Genomic DNA, 22,782 nt, shown 5'->3' with positions numbered 1-22,782 from the left:
ATTTCTTTTCGCAGAACTGTTTCCCAAGCTTTGTACAATAGATGGTTGGATTTAGTGAATTTAGTGTCTTCCATTTCGCTGAATAGTGAGGAGGACTCTCCCATTTGGATGTTTCATCCTTCGGGGGAGTACTCAGTCAAATCTTTTTATGCTGTGGTTAACAATGGGGGGATTGTTCCTGTTCATACTCCTGCCGTTTGGGGGCTGAGTGTGCGTCCTAGAATCCATGTGTTTCTTTGGTTGTTGGCGAACAATAAAACGCTGACCAGGGACAATCTCCACAAACGGCGTCATGTTGAGGATCGTTCTTGTCTATTTTGCGCTGAACCTGAAACCATTGATCATCTTTTTTTCAAATGCTTTGTGGCTTCCAAAATTTGGGAGGAAATTTCTGGTATTTTTGGGGTTCAGGTTGGCTATGATTTTGAATCAGTTGCGAGGTGGTGGATTAGTAACAAAAAAATACTGTGCTAAACATATTCTGCTCTGCTGTACTTTGGTCTCTATGGTCTCTAAGAAATGAACTTTGTTTTCAGGGAAAAAGCTGGCTCGGCATGGAGGTGGTTTGGAGAAATGTGTGTACTTGCATCAGGAGGTGGCGGGTGCTGTGCGCGGATGCTCATTCAAGCCTGTTGGATCGTAATCTGTTGCTCCTGATGAAGTCCCGTGGAGAACTAATGAGGATTGCCTGGAGATGATTAGATTTGCTGGTGCTGAGGCAGTAGTTTTCTTCCCCCCATTAGTTCTCTTCTGATGTTTGTGCTTGGATGTTCTTGTGAGTGTGTGTTTTTTCTGATAAACTGGAACCTGTACGCTTTCTATGGTTGCATATTAATGGAACCTGGGGGGGAACCCCTTTTGTCTAAAAAAAAAAAAAGGCAAGTACATAATATATCCTCGTTGTTCGCGTTGCATTAGGAGAGAAGAGCTACCATGGCCATGAGAGCTGCCAAAATAAGGGCGCATGCTTTCTTCTTGGAGATGGCCGGCCATTTGAAGATGCGCATGCAATGTCTATGCATGCTCAGGGTAACATGCTCCACCCCTTGACCGGTGTGGTGCCTTTCAGGCTTAGAAGGCAGAGTGCTTTCTTCGGAGTGGAAACGATTGGCATTGTGTCATGGCTTGCCGGAGGTTGACGATAGCGTGAGAGTCCTCACTGGCGTGCTTCCTTCATAGATTTCGCCTTTTCTTCGGTCAGATCGCAGGGCTGGACAAGGGCTTAAGTGATCAAGATGCACTTCATCTCTTTTATTTTTTGTGCCTTTTGTATTCTAGCTATTTTTCCAGTGCTATGTAAACCTTGTCGTATAAGGCTTATTAATTTAAAGTCCAGCGGCTTTTATATATAAAAAATGAATACAAACACAAAATGGTATGGAAATTAAAACATATTTGTAAACTTCGAGATAAGGAATGCATGTTTCTTCGCGTTCAAGCTAGACTTAGGGACGAGATACATAAAACCCAGGACACGATGAATTCTTTGTATTTATCCTTCTTGCAAATAATGTTCGCCCGACTTTATAAATATAGTCAAATGGTCAAACCAATACTAATTGATGAGGGAATGGTCTTACAGAGAGGTTCAAAGAGTAAAAACACTAAAAAGAACTAGGATAACCAAACCTACCACCAAAGTCACCGGAGCGCCACCAAGAGATACCAGAGCTCCACGACGATGCCCCCAGGAGAGTGACGATGCATCGTGTGGCCACCGTCGAGACCGACCGTCAAAGGTTCTCACCTAGAACACTAACATGGAGAAGGTACCCACATCTACCTGATGGATTTGCCCAAGACACACACATGAACACAGTGGGAAAGATGAACACACAGAGAGAGTTGCATCACACACACACAGACACATACACCACACACACACATGCACGCACGCCCGCGCGCGCACACGTGGTTTTTGTGTATTTCACTTCACCCCGACTAAACTGGTTACATTGCCTTTAAATAGAAACATGTAACATACACGTGCACGACGAGGAGGAGATCCGGGCGCGCAGTGATGCCCTGCTCTGAATATCGTGTCATCCATGGCCACTGTCTGCAACCGCCACAATCAACGCCATCTAGCTCCAAACTCCGCTGCTCCTTCGAGAAATAGCCCGAACGACCCTGTTCCTTTGGGATCAGGGCCGCCATCAACAGCCGGCAAGGGGGAGGAGCATTGGGGCTTGGGACCCCTGTCGGCTGGAGAGCTTCTCTCCCCGAGCCTGCCTAGGAGGAGGATGCGGGGGTGACGTACTCATTCGTGGGACTAGCGCTAGAGGGCGTTGTTTCAAACAGGAGAATTTTTTGTAGAGAAATTTTGTTTTTTTAGAACATAGAACTTCATAGCTTAGGATGAAATACAGGAGTTCATGTCGCTCATACAAATTTCTCTTATTGAGAGAGACAAAACATCTCTAAACATTTGATCACCAAGCGGACTCATGGGTGTTTTGGCTCATAGGTTCAAATACACCCATTATCAAAATTGCATTTTAAAATATATTTTAATATATTAAAAATCTGAAAAAATCTTGGGTGTACATCTGAATGTACTATGTTCGTACACAAATTTGTGTGGGGAGATTACATTTTTCCGGGGTTTGTAAAAATGACATATAAATGTCTCATGGGAAGCTATTTTGAAGCACTGAAAATTGTCTTTTTTGTACAAGTTATAAAAAATTTCATTATTTTGTGAAAATTTGTGTGCGGACATAGAATGTGCGGTGTACACCTATAAAAAATAATCAGATCTTTTTGACATTTGGAAATAGGTTTTTTAAATAATAGATGTATCTACACCGATGAGCCAAAATGCGTTTCCCCAAGAAAGTTGGCTAATTTACGGCAACTCTGTTGGCTTCTCTTCTGGCATGCCTTCGGTGCAGTCCCGCAGGTATTCATTAGGGCATTGGTCTCTTTTTATGTAGAACATAAATTTGATCTATCCTGCTCATTTGCGCAGAGCGCAGCAACCGTGGTGTAACAATCTAGCTCCACGATCACCTTGACATGGGATCGGTTGGACAGTAGTTTGATACCAAGATGGGTAGCCCTAGCCTCAGCTTCTTCCACATACCCACAATTGTCTTCAGTGGCGGAGGTTGCTAGGAGCATGGAGCCGTTAGAATCCTCAGCAATAGCAGCTCCACTCACCTAGTTTTGTTTAGAGCAATCACATATTTCATTAATTGAAAACCAAGTTACATGAAGCAACACATGTAAAAATTAAAAGACAAACCAGGATAAAATGATTATCCTGAATTTGCACATAAAATCTTAAAAGATCAAGAAATACAAAACGATTCCTAGGGTTTCCTGCAACCACCATAGCCAGCGGCCATCGAGACGTATATAGGAAGAGACGCCGAGCCTCCACCATTGCAAGATCCAAAAAAAACACCATCGCCAACGAGGCTTTGTGAGTCGATGAACAGGCCAAACGAGGCACACGTCGCTGTGGCATGTCGACCAGGAGACGTCCTCACGCCATCTCGAACCAAGATACGCCGCCTCTCATCGACGAAGTCGGAGAACACCGACATATACACCACCTCTGGACCAATCTTCCCTCCGGAAGAACCACCTGCCCCGGACGCTAGCGTCGTCGCGGATAACAACGAACGCTAGCGACATACCGAGAAACTGATCTCGCCAGATCTGAAAAACGGGCGAAAATACCAAGCTGTCGATCTGAAAGAGCGATCAACACACGTTGTTATCAAACTCCGAGACGCCGCCCAGAAGGTCGTCGCTGGTGTGGGAGTAGAGTTGAGACAGATTTATTAGCCCGAACGTCGCTCTCACCACCCCAACGGCGCGGAGGAACAAGATCACCCTCTCCCATGCCGACGCTGGAGCAGCAAGCAGAGGGAGAGGGCACCACTCTAGGACCAACGCCTTGGCCGGACGAGATCAGGAGGATGTGGCTGCCGCCACCTCTCGCGAGAGTTAGAGAGCGGAACGGTTCGTGTAGGATTGGATGGATCCGGTACAATCAGCCTTAAGGCAGCTCCACTCACCTTGTTTCGTTGATGGAAGCTTGATACACCCCTCAGGTGGTGCCGACTAGGCCTGTGGAAAGGCGATGCATGTCGTGCTTGCATAGGACCAGGGCCGGGCCGGCAAAATCGGGGACCCTGTGCGAAAATTTTAAATTAGGTCCTCTCTTAGTAGAAAAAGTCATATACATGATTCCTTTAAAAAAGATGTCGAAGATTTATTTATTTAGATATATCAGTACACTAAAATATATCTAGATAAATTTAAATTTAGACAAACGTGCGACAGAGAAATTTCTAAAGATGAATAAAACGAGATTACGAGGCTTGACATCATCAATCAACAAGAGTATTAACAAAATTTGTAATTTTGCTTGGCCAGTAAACACTTTTTGATGAGCGTGGAATAGGTACAGGCAACAATGGGACAACTTGTGCGTTATGTTCGTGGTGTACTGGTGTTGTAAAATTGAAAATGGGCCTTCCAAATCTCACTTAAGCCCACTACTAGTGCAGACCCATTTTTCTTTTCTTCCTCCTCTAGATCGTAACTGTTCCACAGAAAAGAGAGCTCTCGTCAATGGCGATGCTCACCTTTGACAGAATCCAGCGGGGAGCTAAGAGGGATACACTGCTCCGCGCCGAAAGAGCCGGGGAAACCGCCGCTTCTCGCTACTGCCAGCGGCAGTGCAGCCAGATGGACTCCCAAACCTAAGGAAGATACGGAAATTTGGGCCCCCCCCAAAATTTGGGGCCCTGTGCGGACCGCACATGTTGCACACCTGTCCGCCCGGCCCTGCATAGGACGTGGTCATGAGGGCACATTTACCCTTTGGTTCGTCGGTGTAGGTCGGAGACAGGATGGCGCCGCGCTGGTACGCCAGGAGAAAACTGACTAGAGCAGCGACCAAAGCCTTGCCTTCCTGGTGAATTATGTCGTTTCTTAGATACCATGCTCGCCACAGCACCAGGAGAAGTTGAAGCCAATTGTGACATGTGTGTGTCTGAAGGCTGATTAACAAGGGAGATCTCAAACCTCGCGCATCACATGCCCCCTGGTGCATGTGACCGTAGTACGCCTGTACGTGTTGCGGTCATGCAAAATTTATTTTTTCATTCTGAACTAGTCTTGAAGAAGGTGCACAACTTGGTACGTTTTGACAGGGTGTTTATTTGTCTTTTGTTTTAGATGTAGGTAGGTCGGATGTGCAATTAACGAGCACCTCTACTTTCCGATGAACTCATGAGCATCTCTATCCAACACGATACAGAAGTTAAGAGATGGTAATTTTTTCTTTGCAATACCGAAGAAACAACATGCTTATTTTTATTTGTAGGTTACATATAGGATAAGAAAGTTACATTTTGATCTGCTAGAACTAGCACATACATATATATCAAGCATGTAGGGATTTTTCATTTTTATTGTGCATGCCATCTCTTTGACATTTTAGTGTGGTCTAGGCAACGGGACAACAACACTCATTTGACTCAAGGCAATGTGCTCCCTCGCTGCTGCAAAATTTCTTGCATGATGCCTCCGTGCAGTTATCCAAGTGCAACTCATAGCACTTCGCAGGTAGGGGGAGAGCATCTGTTTGTATCTGTACCAGATCAACACATTTTGTTAGGGCAATTATGTGCAAGGTAGCTTTGCCACCTTATATTTCGGCATTGCTAAATATATACTAATTTTCATGGGGATCTCAACAACGTAAAATATTATGTACATTAAGCTATGATCATGGAGAGTGAGAAAGGGATGTAAATAACGTAACCTCGTTCGCGTCGCATGAAGACAGAAGAGTAACCATGACCAGGAGAGCTGCCAAAATCAGGGCGCCTGCTTTCTTCTTGAAGATGGCCATTTTGAGAGGCTACCGGTGCTTCGTAATTTTATTTTGGCACAACAACCTAGTACCTTTTCAATGAGGGGTTCTTTTCTGGTACACTATTTTCTTGTGACAGCGTTCAGCTCTTCCACTGTTATATAGTAGATGCATATTGCAATCTATTTCTGTCAAGTGTTTAATGGTAACTAATATTATCTTCCATATCAATATTTTGGTTATCAAATCAATAAATATTTAGGGGATCTAATTTTCTCCAAATAAAGATGGGGGAATTAATACCAGGGATGCATTATATTACTCCCTCCGGTTCAGTTTATAAGGCATGCACGTAGATTAAAAAAACTTTAACCGTTAATTTAGTCAACAAAATATGAATTATATGTCCCAAAAATTATAGCGTTAAAAACTTCTCTTGAATATGAATCCAATGGTATAAATTTTGTAGCATATATCTCATATTTTGTTGATAAATATATAGTTAAAGTTTTCTTAAACAACGTGCATGCCTTATAAACTAAACGGAGGGAGTAGCTAGAATAACTTCCGTGTTAATAATTTATGGTGTAAAATGAATGCATTAATAATTGTGATAAATAATTACTCCCCCCATTCCAAAGAATAAGATATCCTTGTTTTTCGTGTTTTTTTTATCAAGGATTACTTTAAATATATAAAGATTATTGGTATAATATTAGAATCATTAGAAAGTGTTCAATGCGAATCCAATGATATTAATTATGTACAATATAATCAAGATTTTGTTACCCTTTTTTTGTCAATGTTTACCTTGAAATACGTGTGTGCCTTATTAATCAAATCCCCTCCCTGGCAATCGATCGCTGGAGCGATCACTTTCCTTGGCGCGGCAGCGCTCGCGCCATGCGCGAAATCAATTCCCTTTTTTGTCTTGTAGTATTTAATTATGTTCACATGTAGCTTTGTGCTCACACTAACAGCTCACGTTCCCACTTACAAGTTGCATATAGCCAAGAGCGTTCACACTACATGCATGCATAAAGTATCTCATGGGTTTGCATTTAATGAGCCAACTTTAGCTCTCACAAGTTGTTGCATTCATGCACAGAGCATCTCGCTCTTTTTTCAGCACGACACATACTTTCAATTCTCTTTATTTGCGATTCCCTTTTGACAATTCTCTTTTTTTGCAATTCCCTTTATGTTGTTATTTCGTACGGTAATTCATATTTAATGGGATCCTTTTGCAATTCCCTTTTTCGGGCCAGTGGTATTTAAGGGGGGAAATAACGGGTGGGAAGATCCACTTGCAACTCAAATGAACTACCACTTGCTACTCAAATTAAGTACTGTTTTAAGTTGTAATCTAACAAAAGTTGCTAAAAAATTTCTAAATGAAATTTACTTTTTAGGGTTGCTAGGTATTTATATTTACCGTTGATAAATAACGGGGCACCGGGTTGATAACTTGTAAACAAAAAAAGAGTCGCTACATATTTTAAATTAAATTAAATTTTTAGGGTTGATATTTATTTATATTTACCATTGATAAATTGCGGCCCACCGAGTTGATAGCTTGTAAACTAAAAGAGAGTCGCTAAAATATTCTAAATGAAATACTTTTTAGGGTTATTATTTATTTTATATTTACAGTTGGTAAATAACGAGGCACCAGGTTGATAGCTTGTAAAATAAAAAAATGTTCGCTAAAATATTCTAAATGAAATACTTTTTAGGGTTAGTAGTTATTTATAATTACCATTAATAAATAATGGAACACCGGGTTGATAACTTGTAAACTAAAAAGAGTCGACAAAATATTCGAAATGAAGCTAGATTTTTAGGACTGGTAGTTATTTATATTTACTGTTGATAAATAACAGGACACCGGGTTGATAGCTTCTAAACTAAAAAAAATCGCTAAAACGTTTAAAATAAAATTAACTTTGGGGTCGATAATTTTATACATTTACCGTTGATCACTCAACTACGGAGGGGTTGATTATTCAAACAGAGAGGATTGATAACTTTTAGCCCGAAAAAAAGTTTCTCGAAACATATGAACATGGGTGCTAGTTTTGAAGATCTCGTCGTGACAGATTTATTGGTGAAAGCGAATCTTAATTTGGAGTTGTCGTTTGAAAGTTAAAACGTTTTGAATTTTTAAATTTGGAAAAGATTCCGCTGACATTAGCAGATTCGTCTATTTATGCATGCATGCAGAACTTTTTCTCAATAGCCTGCACCAGATTGATAATTTTATACATTCACCGTTGATCACTTAAATACGGAGGGGTTGATTATTCAGATAGAGAGGGTTGATAACTTTTAGCCCGAAAAAAAGTTTCTCGAAACATATCAACATGTGTGCTAGTTTTGAAGATCTCGTCGAGACGGATTTATTGGTGAAAGCGAATCTTAATTTAGAGTTGTCGTTTGAAAGTTAAAACGTTTTGAATTTACAAATTTAGAAAAGATTCTGCTGACATCAGCAGATTCGGCTATTTGTGCATGCATGCAGAACTTTCCCTCAATAGTCTTCATCAGGTTGATAATTTTATACATTCACCGTTGATCACTCAAGTACGGAGGGGTTGATTATTTTAAACAAAGATGATTGATAACTTTTAGCCCGAAAAAATATTTGTCGAAACATATCAACATGGGTGCTAGTTTTGAAGATCTCGTCGAGACGAATTTATTGGTGAAAGCGGATCTTAATTTGGAGTTGTTGTTTGAAAGTTAAAACGTTTTGAATTTTCAAATTTGGAAAAGATTTCGCTGACATCAGCAGATTCGTCTATTTGTGCATGCATGGAGAACTTTTTCTAAATAGCCTGCACCAGGTCGATAATTTTATACATTTACCGTTGATCACTCAAGTACGGAGGGGTTGATTATTCAGATAGAGAGGGTTGATAACTTTTAGTCCGAAAAAAAGTTTCTCGAAACATATCAACATGGGTGCTAGTTTTGAAGATCTCGTCGAGACGGATTTATTGGTGAAAGCGAATCTTAATTTGGAGTTGTCGTTTGAAAGTTAAAACGTTTTGAATTTATAAATTTGAAAAAGATTCCGCTGACATCAGCAGATTCGTCTATTTGTGCATGCATGCAGAACTTTCCCTCAATAGTCTGCACCAGGTTGATAATTTTATACTTTCACCGTTGATCACTTAAGTACAGAGGGGTTGATTATTTTAAACAAAGAGGGTTGATAACTTTTAGCCCGAAAAAAAGTTTGTTGAAACATATTAACATGGGTGCTAGTTTTGAAGATCTCGTCGAGACGAATTTATTGGTGAAAGCAGATCTTAATTTGGAGTTGTCGTTTGAAAGTTAAATCATTTTACACAATGGTTTCTACATATATTCGACGGGTGATCCTAAATTTGCATGCGGTGATTAGCCATGCTAATTAGGAATGCACGTGACGCGAGGAGAGAGAAGAAAAGGTGGTCCATCCCATGCATGCCTTCTACTTATTGTCATGTTAACTTGCATGCATTGATTATTAACATTAATTACATGAAAGGGAAGACATGCACTGTCTGAAAGCTACGTGTCAGCTGTCGGAAACCGATCGCTCATTACGATCTTGGCGCACGAGCGCCAGCTAGGGCTGCCCCTTATTAATCGAAACAGAGGTAATAAGTAAATATCACATCCTTGTGTTTCCAAATGATAGCATTATTTGGTATACATTCTTGATATGATAAATCTTTCTAAATATTGTGTGCACCTTGTGATATACAAGGAAAATATTAAATCAGTGTAGACGATTTGGCCCAATTATATTCTTAGTTGGCAAGAAAATGGAAAAATCCTTAAATCATATGTGTGTGTACGTGTATTGTTAACCGATGATATCTACTATAGTAGTTTTTTAACAATCAATACCATATATATTCATAGTAATAAATCGTACATGCTAGAGATACACGCGATGTCTACAACAATTACAAAATAAAGTCCAAAATAAACGAGCAAATATTCGAGATCTTCAAAAAGTTTCTTCTTACATGACAGAATCTTGTAATTTTTTAAGGCAACCAAAGGTAAAAAAACCATATACCTGCAAATACAAACAAAGGTTCTCGCATAATTTTAATTTGAACCGCAATGCTAAAGCTACATGCATGCACGCAATCATTAAAGTAGTTAATTAACATCAACAAGAGTACCAACACAAGTATGCCAGGAAAAAATAACCGAACAGCTTGATCGATGTCGTTGGTGAATCGAGAGTACGAATCACCATTGCCGAGGACGTAGTAGTTGGGACAAATTTTGCGAGGACAATCCTCCTCGCGGCAACCATGAAAAATGATCCAAAATCGATCTAGCGAACCAAGATCTAAAGACCTATACCTAGAGATTTGTATTCTTCCAACACCACAATAATGCCGGGACGAAGATCTCATTGTCGAACCAAAGACCAAAGACCACTTATTGTAGTCGATGCCATCTCCATTGATGCAGAGGACAAAAGAAAACGGCTACCAAAAACTAACCTATTATACTGCAAACACTACTTTTATTAACACTCCACGCATAGATCAGGTTTCCCACCCCTCCTTACACCGGCGAGGAGGGCTGGAGGAGGGGGGGGGGGACCGACCTATAGGGAGGCGGAGGTGGAGGCGGCTGGTTTTCAGAAGATGCAGCAACACTAGGTTTTCTATCGATGTGGTTACTAGTCTAGTATTCCTAGTTAAGTAGCATTATAAGATTGCACTTCCATATCCGACGGATTTTTAGACCGCTAAAACAAAAATGACATGCAAATGTTTATTCTGTGTGAACGGTCTTTCTTGGTGGCAAACAAAAGCTGGCATATAGTTCTACGCTGTGGGAGATATCATCATGGGAGATAATTATATAGTGTTAGTTGGCAAGATGGACATACATTTATGAATATTATTAATGTTGCAGTAGATGAATGCAGACATATAATAACTATCATGGATTGAAATCGACGTCAATGTAGGTCCAACCTCTTAGACAATGCAAGCACGTGTCGCTGACTAGTGTGGCCCACCATCATCGAGCCTATCCTTTATAGACCAGGCTCCAGTTCTCCACATCTCGTGCAACTGCGCTCCACATTGCCCATATCTCCCGTACGGCCGACGACAATACGAAGACGGTGGATCATCATATTGGTGCTGGAGGAACTGTAAGTAGTTATGCATTTCACCATCGGTCGATTTCTTTGGTTTGCTTTTATCTCCAATCGCACAAACTTAATTGGGGTTTTCGTATCGCGGTGTACCGATGCGGAGTGCTGCAAAAAGGCTTGACGACATGTTGGTGCAAAAGATCACCCCGCAAACCGAAGGGTGTTCGCGGCATACCAGATCACTCTATTAATAACGTTGTGACGAAGAGAGATTTCGGTGATGCACCCTCGTAGATCGAAAGCGGTTAACATTCCTCCAGAACTTGGATGATGTAGATGTACGTCGTCGTTGAACTCGGGGCCGTGATGATCCTCGCACAACAACATGCGCCACAAATGGCAGCACCTTTGTGGACTCGCACACGTACGATGCTCAGCAACGAATTCCGGTTCTCCGATCCAGCAGAGAGTGCGAAAGTTGATATTTTAGATTGGAACACCAGCAACACGACGGCGTGCTCGGATGGAGTCAAGTCCCGCGTGAGCCGTTCTTCTACGATCCGCGTGCGCGAGAGAAGACGAGAGAGAGGGGTGGTGCATGGGGAATTCTCCTCAAATTCTGTGTTATCCTCCTCCCCATGTTCCCCCTCCTTATATAGAGGGAGGGGTGGCCGTCTGGCGGCCAAGGTGGCCCCCACACCCAAATCCCTAGCCCTAGCCCCTCCATCCTTATCCATTGGGTGGCCGGCCAACCCCTTAGTGGGCTCCCCCGGGAGGGACCCATTAAGGTGGACTGCACCTTTATTTATTTAATTAAATAAATATATATTAATTCATTAAATTAATATATAACATATGTTATTTAATTCTCTGTGATCTAAAATACCTTTTGGATCACTCCGAACACCCTTCGAATTCGCACAGACCCTTGCCGATTCTCTCTTCTCTTTTTTATGGTGTTTCAAGTGATACCAAAAGCATCTCTAAGCGTTACCGAACCCTTAAGTGTGTTACCCTATGGTTCGGGAACATTATAGAAATGATCGTGATGCCTCTCCGGTCAATGATCATAAGCGGGACCTAGATGCCCATAATGACCCATGTGTATTCCACGAATATATATGTCGTTGAACAATAAACATTGAGTCCTATCCCTTTGTTACTTCGATACTAGTCGTGCCCGAGATGTGATCGTCAGTATCATTATACCTAGTTCTATCTCATTATCGACAAGCCTATTCAACTCGTTCCTGTGATATTCCATCCACATGACCTAGTCATATGCTACCTACATAGCTTCATGGATGTAATATCACCTACTGGGCCCAGCGTATATTTCCATCATGCGGATAAAAAAAATTCCGATCTTGATACATACGCCTCAACATACCCCTTTAGAATACCTGAGCAACACCTTTATGATCACCCTGTTACGGTGTGATGGTTGATGCAGTCAAAGGCAACCTCCCGTGATAGTGATTTGATATGATCTCACGGTCTAAGGAGTAGGTTAGTACGCTTTCATACACTACAAGAAAAGTTGCCATAACCGATGAATTGAAAGTTGCGCCGTGTGATATGTCTCAAACGTATCTATAATTTCTTATGTTCCATGCTAGTTATATGACAATACTCACATGTTTTATATACACTTTACATCATTTTGATGCATTTTCCGGCACTAACCTATTAACAAGATGCCGAAGCGTTAGTTCCTGTTTTCTGCTGTTTTTGGTTTCAGAAATCCTACACAGGAAATATTCTCGGAATTGGATGAAACAAAACCCCACGGTCTTATTTTTTATGGAGCCTTCCAGAACACCGAAGAGGAGACGAAGAGGGGACGCGAGGCAGCCACACCATAGGGTGGCGCGACCCCACCCCTGGCCGCACCGCCATATGGGGTGGGCCCCTCGGGCGCCCCCCGACTCTGCCCCTTCGCCTATTTATTCTCTCCGTCGCGAAAACCCTAGTACCGAGAGCCACGATACAAGAAAAGTTACTGAGACGCCGCCGCCGCCAATCCCATCTCGGGGGATTCTGAAGATCGCCTCCGGCACCCTGCCGGAGAGGGGAATCATCACCGGAGGGCTCTACATCACCATGCCCGCCTCCGGACTGATGCGTGAGTAGTTCATCCTTGGACTATGGGTCCATAGCAGTAGCTAGATGGTTGTCTTCTCCTCTTGTGCTATCATGTTTAGATCTTGTGAGCTGCCTATCATGATCAAGATCATCTATTTATAATGCTACATGTTGCGTTTGTTGGGATCCGATGAATATGGAATACTATGTCAAGTTGATTATCGATCTATCATATATGTGTTGTTTATGATCTTGCATGCTCTCCGTTGCTAGTAGAGGCTCTGGCCAAGTTGATACTTGTGACTCCAAGAGGGAGTATTTATGCTCGATAGTGGGTTCATGCCTCCATTGAATCTGGGATGCTGATGAAAAGTTCTAAGGTTATGGATATGCTGTTGCCACTAGGGATAAAACATCAATGCTTTGTCTAAGGATATTTGTATTGATTACATTACGCACAATACTTAATGCAATTGTCTGTTGTTTGCAACTTAATATTGGAAGGGGTGCGGATGCTAACCCGAAGGTGGACTTTTTAGGCATAGATGCATGCTGGATAGCGGTCTATGTTCTTTGTCGTAATGCCCTAAGTAAATCTCATAGTAGTCATCATGATATGTATGTGCATTGTTATGCCCTCTCTATTTGTCAATTGCCCAACTGTAATTTGTTCACCCAACATGCTATTTATCTTATTGGAGAGACACCACTAGTGAACTGTGGACCCCGGTCCATTCTTTTACATCTGAAATACAACCTACTGCAATCATTGTTCTCTGTTGTTCTTTGCAAACAAACATCATTCTCCACACCATATGTTTAATCCTTTGTTTACAGCAAGCCGGTGAGATTGACAACCTCACTGTTAAGTTGGGGCAAAGTATTTTGATTGTGTTGTGCAAGTTCCACGTTGGTGCCGGAATCCCTGGTGTTGCGCCGCACTACACTCCTTCACCAACAACCTTCACGTGGCCTTCCTCTTGGGGTTCCTGATACGTCTCCAACGTATCTATAATTTCGGATGTTCCATGCTAGTTTTATGACAATACCTACATGTTTTGCTCACACTTTATAATGTTTTTATGTATTTTCCGGGACTAACCTATTAACAAGATGCCGAAGTGTCAGTTCCTGTTTTCTCCTGTTTTTGGTTCCAGAAAATCTGTTCGGGCAATATTCTCGGAATTGGATGAAACAAAAGCCGAACCTCCTATTTTACCGAGACGAACCCAGTACACCGAAGGAGAGACGGAGAAGGGCCAGGGGGGCCCACACCACCTGGCGGCGCGGCCAAGAGGGGGGGGGGCGCGGCCCCTAGGGTGTGGACCCCTCTGGCACCCCCTTGTGCCGCCTCTTCGCCTATATAATCCCTCGCGACGCGAAAACCCTACATCAATCAACTATACTCCAGAAAGACTCCAGGGGCGCCGCCGCCATCGCGAAACTCCGTTTCGGGGGATAGAATCTCTGTTCCGGCACGCCGCCGGGATGGGGAAGTGCCCCCGGAAGCCATCTCCATCGACGCCATCGCCTCCATCATGCTCTGTGAGTAGTTCCCCCATGGACTACGGGTTCTAGCTGTAGCTAGTTGGTACTTTCTCTCCCATGTACTTCAATACAATGATCTCATGAGCTGCCTTATATGATTGAGATCCATCTGATGTAATCGGTGTTGTGTTTGTTGGGATCCGATGAATTGTTACATTATGATCAGTCTATCTATATAAGTTTGTGAAGTTATTGTTGCTGCAATCTTGTTGTGTTTAATGCTTGTCACTAGTGCACGAGTGGCATGATCTTAGATTTAAGCTCTATAATTATTGCTTAGATTGTATCTACAAGTAGTTTGCACATGTCTATGTCCGGAACCTGAGGCCCCAGAGTGACAGCAACTGGGATAACCGGAGGGGAAGGCTTAGATATGAGGATCACATGTTTTCACCAAGTGTTAATGCTTTGCTCCGGTGCTCTATTAAAAGGAGTACCTTAATTACCAGTAGATTCCCTTGAGGCCCGGCTGCCACCGGCTGGTAGGACGAAAGATGTTATGCAAGTTTCTCATTGCGAGCACGTATGACTATATATGGAAAACATGCCTACATAATTAATAGACTTGATGTTCTGTCTTAATGCTATTTCAATCCTATCAATTGCCCAACTGTAATTTGTTCACCCAACACTTGTTATTGGAGAGTTACCACTAGTGTAGATAGTTGGGAACCCCGGTCCATCTGTCATCATCAAATACTCACTCGATCCTATATATCATTGGAAGTAGTATCAACTATTTTCTGGTGCCATCACCTCCGTGTTACTATTACTGTTGATGTGTTACTGTTACTATTGCTCTCATATTACTGCTACTTTCACATCACCCCTATTACTAGTGCTTTTCCAGTTGCAGCTGAATTGACAACTCAGTTGTTAAGACTTATAAGTATTCTTTGTTTCCCCTTGTGTCGAATCAATAAATTTAGGTTTTACTTCCCTCGAAGACTGTTGCGATCCCCTATTCTTGTGGGTTATCAGTTCCCAACGGACGTGTGCTTTACCGTGACAAGCAACTCTTTTTCTGGCGCCGGGGAGATCAAGACACACTGCAAGGGGAGTCTCTCACACCCAATCTATTTACTTTGTTTATTGTCTTGCTTTACTTTATTTTATTTTCTGTCTTGTTTGCTTTCTTCATATCAAAAACACAAAAAAATTAGTTACTTGCATTTACTTAATTTATTAGTTGACCTTTGTTTATTTCATCATGCTTCACCCATGTTGTTTTTTGTTTTGCTACTGTTTTGTTGTGTCTTGGAAGTTGTTACTACTGTAGCAACCTCTCCTTACCATGTTTATTTCGTTGTTGTGCCAAGTAAAGTCTTTGATAGGAAAGTTGATACTAGATTTGGATTCCTGCGTAGAAACAGATTTTTACCTGTCACGAATTTGAGTAGATCTCTCTGTAGGAAACTCGTAAAATGCTGAAAAAATTCATGCGTGATCTTTAGATATGTACGCAAGTTTCGTTAAATTTGAGCTTTTTCATCTGAGCCTGTTAAGTGCCTCGAAAAAATTCGTCTTTACGGACTGTTCTGTTTTGATAGATTCTGCCTTTTATTTCGCATTGCCTCTTTTACTGTGTTGAGTGGATTTCTTTGTTCCATTAACTTTCAGTAACCTTGGGTAATGTCCAGAAGTGTTAAGAATGATTGTGTCCTCTTTGAACATGTGAATTTTTGATTATGCACTAACCCTCTAATGAGATTATTTTGAGTCTGGTGTGGAGGAAGTTTTCAAGGGTCAATAGAGGAGGATGATATGATATGATCAAGAAGAGTGAAAAGTCTAAGCTTGGGGATGCCCCCGTGGTTCATCCCTGCATATTTCAAGAAGACTCAAGCATCTAAGCTTGGGGATGCCTAAGGCATCCCCTTCTTCATCAACAACTTATCATGTCACTTCTAGTGAAACTATATTTTTATTCCATCACATCTTATGTTCTTTACTTGGAGCGTCTGTTTGCTTTTATTTTTGTTTGTGTTTAAATAAAATCGGATCCTAGCATTCATTGTGTGGGAGAAAGACACGCTCCGCTTTTTCATATTGAACACTGGTGTTCTTAGTTTTACTTTTAATGTTCATGGCGGAAGTTGAAAGCCGCTTCATTTATTGCTATTTGGTTGGAAACAGAAAATGCTTCATGTGGTAATTGGTATATTGTCTTGAATAATTTGATACTTGGCAATTGTTTTGAGCTCTCAAGTAGATCATGTTTAAGCTTTTGCATCATGTAGTTTAAACCTATTAGTGGGAACTACTGTAGAGCTTGTTGAAATTTGGATTGCATGATTGGTCTCTCTAAGGTCTAGATATTTTCTGGTAAAAGTGTTTGAGCAACAAGGAAGATAGTGTAGAGTCTTATAATGCTTGCAATATGTTCTTATGTAAGTTTTGCTGTACCGGTTCATACTTGTGTTTGCTTCAAACAACCTTGCTAGTCAAAGCCTTGTACTGAGAGGGAATGCTTCTCGTGCATCCAAAACCTTAAGCCAAAACTTATGCCATTTGTGTCCACCATAACTACCTACTATGTGGTATTTTTCTGCCATTCCAAAGTAAATTGCTTGCGTGCTACCTTTAAAATTTCATTCCTTGTCTTTGCAATACATAGCTCATGGGAAAGTAGCCTAAAAACTATTGTGGTAATGAATATGTTGCTTATGTATCTTAGTTCTTATAAGTTGCTTGTTGAGCGGTAACCATGTTTCTGGGGACGCCATCAACCTGTTACACCTTTGTTGAATATCATGTGAGTTGCTATGCATGTTCGTCTTATCTGAAGTAAGGGAGATTTCTCATGATTAAATGGTTTGAGTATGCATATTGTTAGAGAAGAACATTGGGCCGCCAACCAAAGCCATGTATCATGGTGGAAGTTTCAGCTTGGACATTAATCCTCAGAATCTCTTATGAGAATATTATTTGTTGTTGAATTCTTAATCATTAAAAAGAGGAGTCCATTTTCTGTTTTCTATATTGTCCCGGTATGGATGTCCTTAAGTTGAGATCTATCAAAATTGAGAAATCAAATGCGATCTATCTCCTTGGACCTTTGTACAGGTGGCATAGAGGTACCCCTTTGTGACACTTGGTTGAAACATATGTAATGCAATGATAATCCATGGAAGTCCGAGCTAATTAGGACAAGGTGCGGGCACTATTGGTATTCGATGCATGAGGCTTGCAACTTATAGGAGGTTTTATGCATAACACGTATTAATTATTACTACCGTTGGCAAAATTGTTTCCATGTTTTCAAAATAAAAAGCTCTAGCACATGAGTAATCCCTGCTTCCCTCTGCGAAGGGCTGATGGCGTGTAACTCACACGTTCGTTGGGAACCCCAAGAGGAAGGTATGATGAGCACAGCAGCAAGTTTTCCCTCAGAAAGAAACCAAGGTTTATCGAACCAGGAGGAGCCAAGAAGCACGTTGAAGGTTGATGGCGGCGGGATGTAGTGCGACGCAACACCAGGGATTCCGGCGCCAACGTGGAACCTGCACAACAAAACCAAAGTACTTTGTCCCAACGAAACAGTGAGGTTGTCAATCTCACCGGCTTGCTGTAACAAAGGATTAACCGTATTGTGTGGAAGATGATTGTTTGCAGAAAACAGTAGAACAGTATTGCAGTAGATTGTATTTCAGTAAAGAGAATTGGACCGGGGTCCACAGTTCACTAGAGGTGTCTCTCCCATAAGACAAACAGCATGTTGGGTGAACAAATTACAATTGGGCAATTGACAAATAAAGAGGGCATGACCATGCACATACATATCATGATGAGTATAGTGAGATTTAATTGGGCATTACGACAAAGTACATAGACCGCCATCCAACTGCATCTATGCCTAAAAAGTCCACCTTCAGGTTATCATCCGAACCCCCTCTAGTATTAAGTTGCAAAGCAACAGACAATTGCATTAAGTATGGTGCGTAATGTAATCAACAACTACATCCTTAGACATAGCATCAATGTTTTATCCCTAGTGGCAACAGCACAACACAACCTTAGAACTTTTTGTCACTGTCCCAGGTGTCAATGCAGGCATGAACCCACTATCGAGCATAAATACTCCCTCTTGGAGTTACAAGCATCTACTTGGCCAGAGCATCTACTAGTAACGGAGAGCATGCAAGATCATAAACAACACATAGATATAACTTTGATAATCAACATAACAAGTATTCTCTATTCATCGGATCCCAACAAACGCAACATATAGAATTACAGATAGATGATCTTGATCATGTTAGGCAGCTCACAAGATCCGACAATGATAGCACAATGGGGAGAAGACAACCATCTAGCTACTGCTATGGACCCATAGTCCAGGGGTAGACTACTCACACATCACTCCGGAGGCGACCATGGCGGCGTAGAGTCCTCCGGAAGATGAATCCCCTCTCCGGCAGGGTGCCGGAGGCGATCTCTGGATCCCCCGAGATGGGATCGGCGTTGGCGGCGTCTCCGGAAGGTTTTCCGTATCGTGGCTCTCGGCACCGGGGGTTTCGTCACGGAGGCTTTAAGTAGGCGGAAGGGCAAGTCAGAGGGGGCACAGGGGGCCCCACACCATAGGCCGGCGCGGCCAAGGGGGCCGCGCCGCCCTAGGGTTTGGGCACCCTGTGGCCCCACTTCGTTTCGTCTTCGGACTTCGGGAAGCTTCGTGGCAAAATAGGCCCCTGGGCGTTGATTTCATCCAATTCCGAGAATATTTCCTTACTAGGATTTCTGAAACCAAAACAGCAGAAAACAAAGAATCGGCACTTCGGCATCTTGTTAATAGGTTAGTTCTAGAAAATGCACGAATATGACATAAAGTGTGCATAAAACATGTAGATAACATCAATAATGTGGCATGGAACATAAGAAATTATCGATACGTCGGAGACGTATCAGCATCCCCAAGCTTAGTTCTGCTCGTCCCGAGCAGGTAAAATGATAACACAGATAATTTCTGGAGTGACATGCCATCATAACCTTGATCATACTATTTGTAAAGCATATGTAGTGAATGCAGCGATCAAAACAATGTATATGACATGAGTAAACAAGTGAATCATAAAGCAAAGACTTTTCATGAATAGCACTTCAAGACAAGCATCAATAAGTCTTGCATAAGAGTTAACTCATAAAGCAATAATTCAAAGTAAAGGCATTGAAGCAACACAAAAGAAGATTAAGTTTCAGCGGTTGCTTTCAACTTGTAACATGTATATCTCATGGATATTGTCAACATAGAGTAATATAATAAGTGCAATAAGCAAGTATGTAGGAATCAATGCACAGTTCACACAAGTGTTTGCTTCTTGAGGTGGAGAGAAATAGGTGAACTGACTCAACATTGAAAGTAAAAGAATTGTCCTCCACAGAGGAAAAGCATCGATTGCTATATTTGTGCTAGAGCTTTGATTTTGAAAACATGAAACAATTTTGTCAACGGTAGTAATAAAGCATATGTATCATGTAAATTATATCTTACAAGTTGCAAGCCTCATGCATAGTGTACTAATAGTGCCCGCACCTTGTCCTAATTAGCTTGGACTACCGGATCATCACAATGCACATGTTTTGACCAAGTGTCACAAAGGGGTACCTCTATGCCGCCTGTACAAAGGTCTAAGGAGAAAGCTCGCATTGGATTTCTCGCTATTGATTATTCTTCAACTTAGACATCCATACCGGGACAACATAGACAACAGATAATGGACTCCTCTTTTATGCATAAGCATGTAACAACAATTAATAATTTTCTCATTTGAGATTGAGGATATATGTCCAAAACTGAAACTTCCACCATGGATCATGGCTTTAGTTAACGGCCCAATGTTCTTCTCTAACAATATGCATGCTTAACCATAGGGTGGTAGATCGCTCTTACTTCAGACAAGACGGACATGCATAGCAACTCACATGAAATTCAACAATGAATAGTTGATGGCGTCCCAAAGTGAACATGGTTATCGCACAACAAGCAACTTATTAAGAGATAAAGTGCATAATTACATATTCAATACCACAATAGTTTTTAAGCTATTTGTCCCATGAGCTATATATTGCAAAGGTGAATGATGGAATTTTAAAGGTAGCACTCAAGCAATATACTTTGGAATGGCGGAAAATACCATGTAGTAGGTAGGTATGGTGGACACAAATGGCATAGTGGTTGGCTCAAGTATTTTGGATGCATGAGAAGTATTCCCTCTCGATACAAGGTTTAGGCTAGCAAGGCTTATTTGAAACAAACACAAGGATGAACCGGTGCAGCAAAACTCACATAAAAGACATATTGAAAACATTATAAGACTCTACACCGTCTTCCTTGTTGTTCAAACTCAATACTAGAAATTATCTAGACCTTAGAGAAACCAAATATGCAAACCAAATTTTAGCATGCTCTATGTATTTCTTCATTAATGGGTGCAAAGCATATGATGCAAGAGCTTAATCATGAGCACAACAATTGCCAAGTATCACATTACCCAAGACATTAATAGCAATTACTACATGTATCATTTTCCAATTCCAACCATATAACAATTTAACGAAGGAGAAACTTCGCCATGAATACTATGAGTAGAAACCAAGGACATACTTGTCCATATGCTACAGCGGAGCGTGTCTCTCTCCCATAAGGTGAATGCTAGGATCCATTTTATTCAAACAAAACAAAAAACAAAAAACAAACCGACGCTCCAAGAAAAGCACATAAGATGTGATGGAATAAAAATATAGTTTCAGGGGAGGAACCTGATAATGTTGTCGATGAAGAAGGGGATGCCTTGGGCATCCCCAAGCTTAGACGCTTGAGTATTCTTAGAATATTCAGGGGTGAACCACCGGGGCATCCCCAAGCTTAGAGCTTTCACTCTCCTTGATCATGTTGCATCATACTCCTCTCTTGATCCTTGAAAACTTCCTCCACACCAAACTCGAAACAACTCATTAGAGGGTTAGTGCACAATAAAAATTAACATATTCAGAGGTGACACAATCATTCTTAATACTTCTGGACATTGCATAAAGCTACTGGACATTAATGGATCAAAGAAATTCATCCAACATAGCAAAAGAGGCAATGCGAAATAAAAGGCAGAATCTGTCAAAACAGAACAGTTCGTATTGACGAATTTTAAAATGGCACCAGACTTGCTCAAATGAAAATGCTCAAATTGAATGAAAGTTGCGTACATATCTGAGGATCATGCACGTAAATTGGCTTAATTTTCTGAGCTACCTACAGGGAGGTAGACCCAGATTCGTGACAGCAAAGAAATCTGGAACTGCGCAGTAATCCAAATCTAGTACTTACTTTTCTATCAAAGACTTTACTTGGCACAATAAAACACTAAACTAAGATAAGGAGAGGTTGCTACAGTAGTAAACAACTTCCAAGACTCAAATATAAAACAAAGTACTGTAGCAAAATAACACATGGGTCATCTCCCAAGAAGTTCTTTCTTTATAGCCATTAAGATGGGCTCAGCAGTTTTGATGATGCACTCGCAAGAAATGGTATTTGAAGCAAAAGAGAGCATCAAGAGGCAAATTCAAAACACATTTAAGTCTAACATGCTTCCTATGCATAGGAATCTTGTAAATAAACAAGTTCATGAAGAGCAAAGTGACAAGCATAGGAAGATAAAACAAGTGTAGCTTCAAAAATTTCAGCACATAGAGAGGTGTTTTAGTAACATTAAAATTTCTACAACCATATTTTCCTCTCTCATAATAACTTTCAGTAGCATCATGAGCAAACTCAACAATATGGCTATCACATAAAGCATTCTTATCATGAGTCTCATGCATAAAATAATTACTACTCCCAACATAAGCATAGTCATTCTTATTAATTGTAGTGGGAGCAAATTCAACAAAGTAGCTATCATTATTATTCTCATCACCATAATCATCAAATGTAGAAGGCATAGTATAATCATAATAAACTTTATCCTCAATAGTAGGTGGCACCAAAATACCACTATCATCATAAATGGGAGGCAAAGTGTCATCAAAGTAAATTTTCTCCTCCATGCTTGGGGGACTAAAAAGTTCATGCTCATCAGAGCCAGCTTCCCCAAGCTTAGAATTTTCCATAGCATTAGCAACAATGGTGTTCAAAGCATTCATAGTAATAACATTCCCATTAGCATGCATATAAAGTTCCATGGGTTTTTTAATTCTC

General features: G+C 41.2%; 1 pseudogene; it reads right to left on the bottom strand.

Moving 5' to 3' along the window:
• Nucleotides 1–2,928: 2,928 nt before the first annotated feature.
• Nucleotides 2,929–22,782, bottom strand: part of LOC127346625 (beta-fructofuranosidase, insoluble isoenzyme 2-like) — a 51,531-nt pseudogene continuing 31,677 nt past the window's right edge.

Source organism: Lolium perenne, chromosome 4 (assembly GCF_019359855.2).
Source record: "Lolium perenne isolate Kyuss_39 chromosome 4, Kyuss_2.0, whole genome shotgun sequence".
Classification (NCBI taxonomy): Eukaryota; Viridiplantae; Streptophyta; class Magnoliopsida; order Poales; family Poaceae; genus Lolium; species Lolium perenne.
The sequence above is the reverse complement of the archived record's forward strand: the minus strand, read 5'-3'. Positions and strand labels throughout refer to the sequence as shown.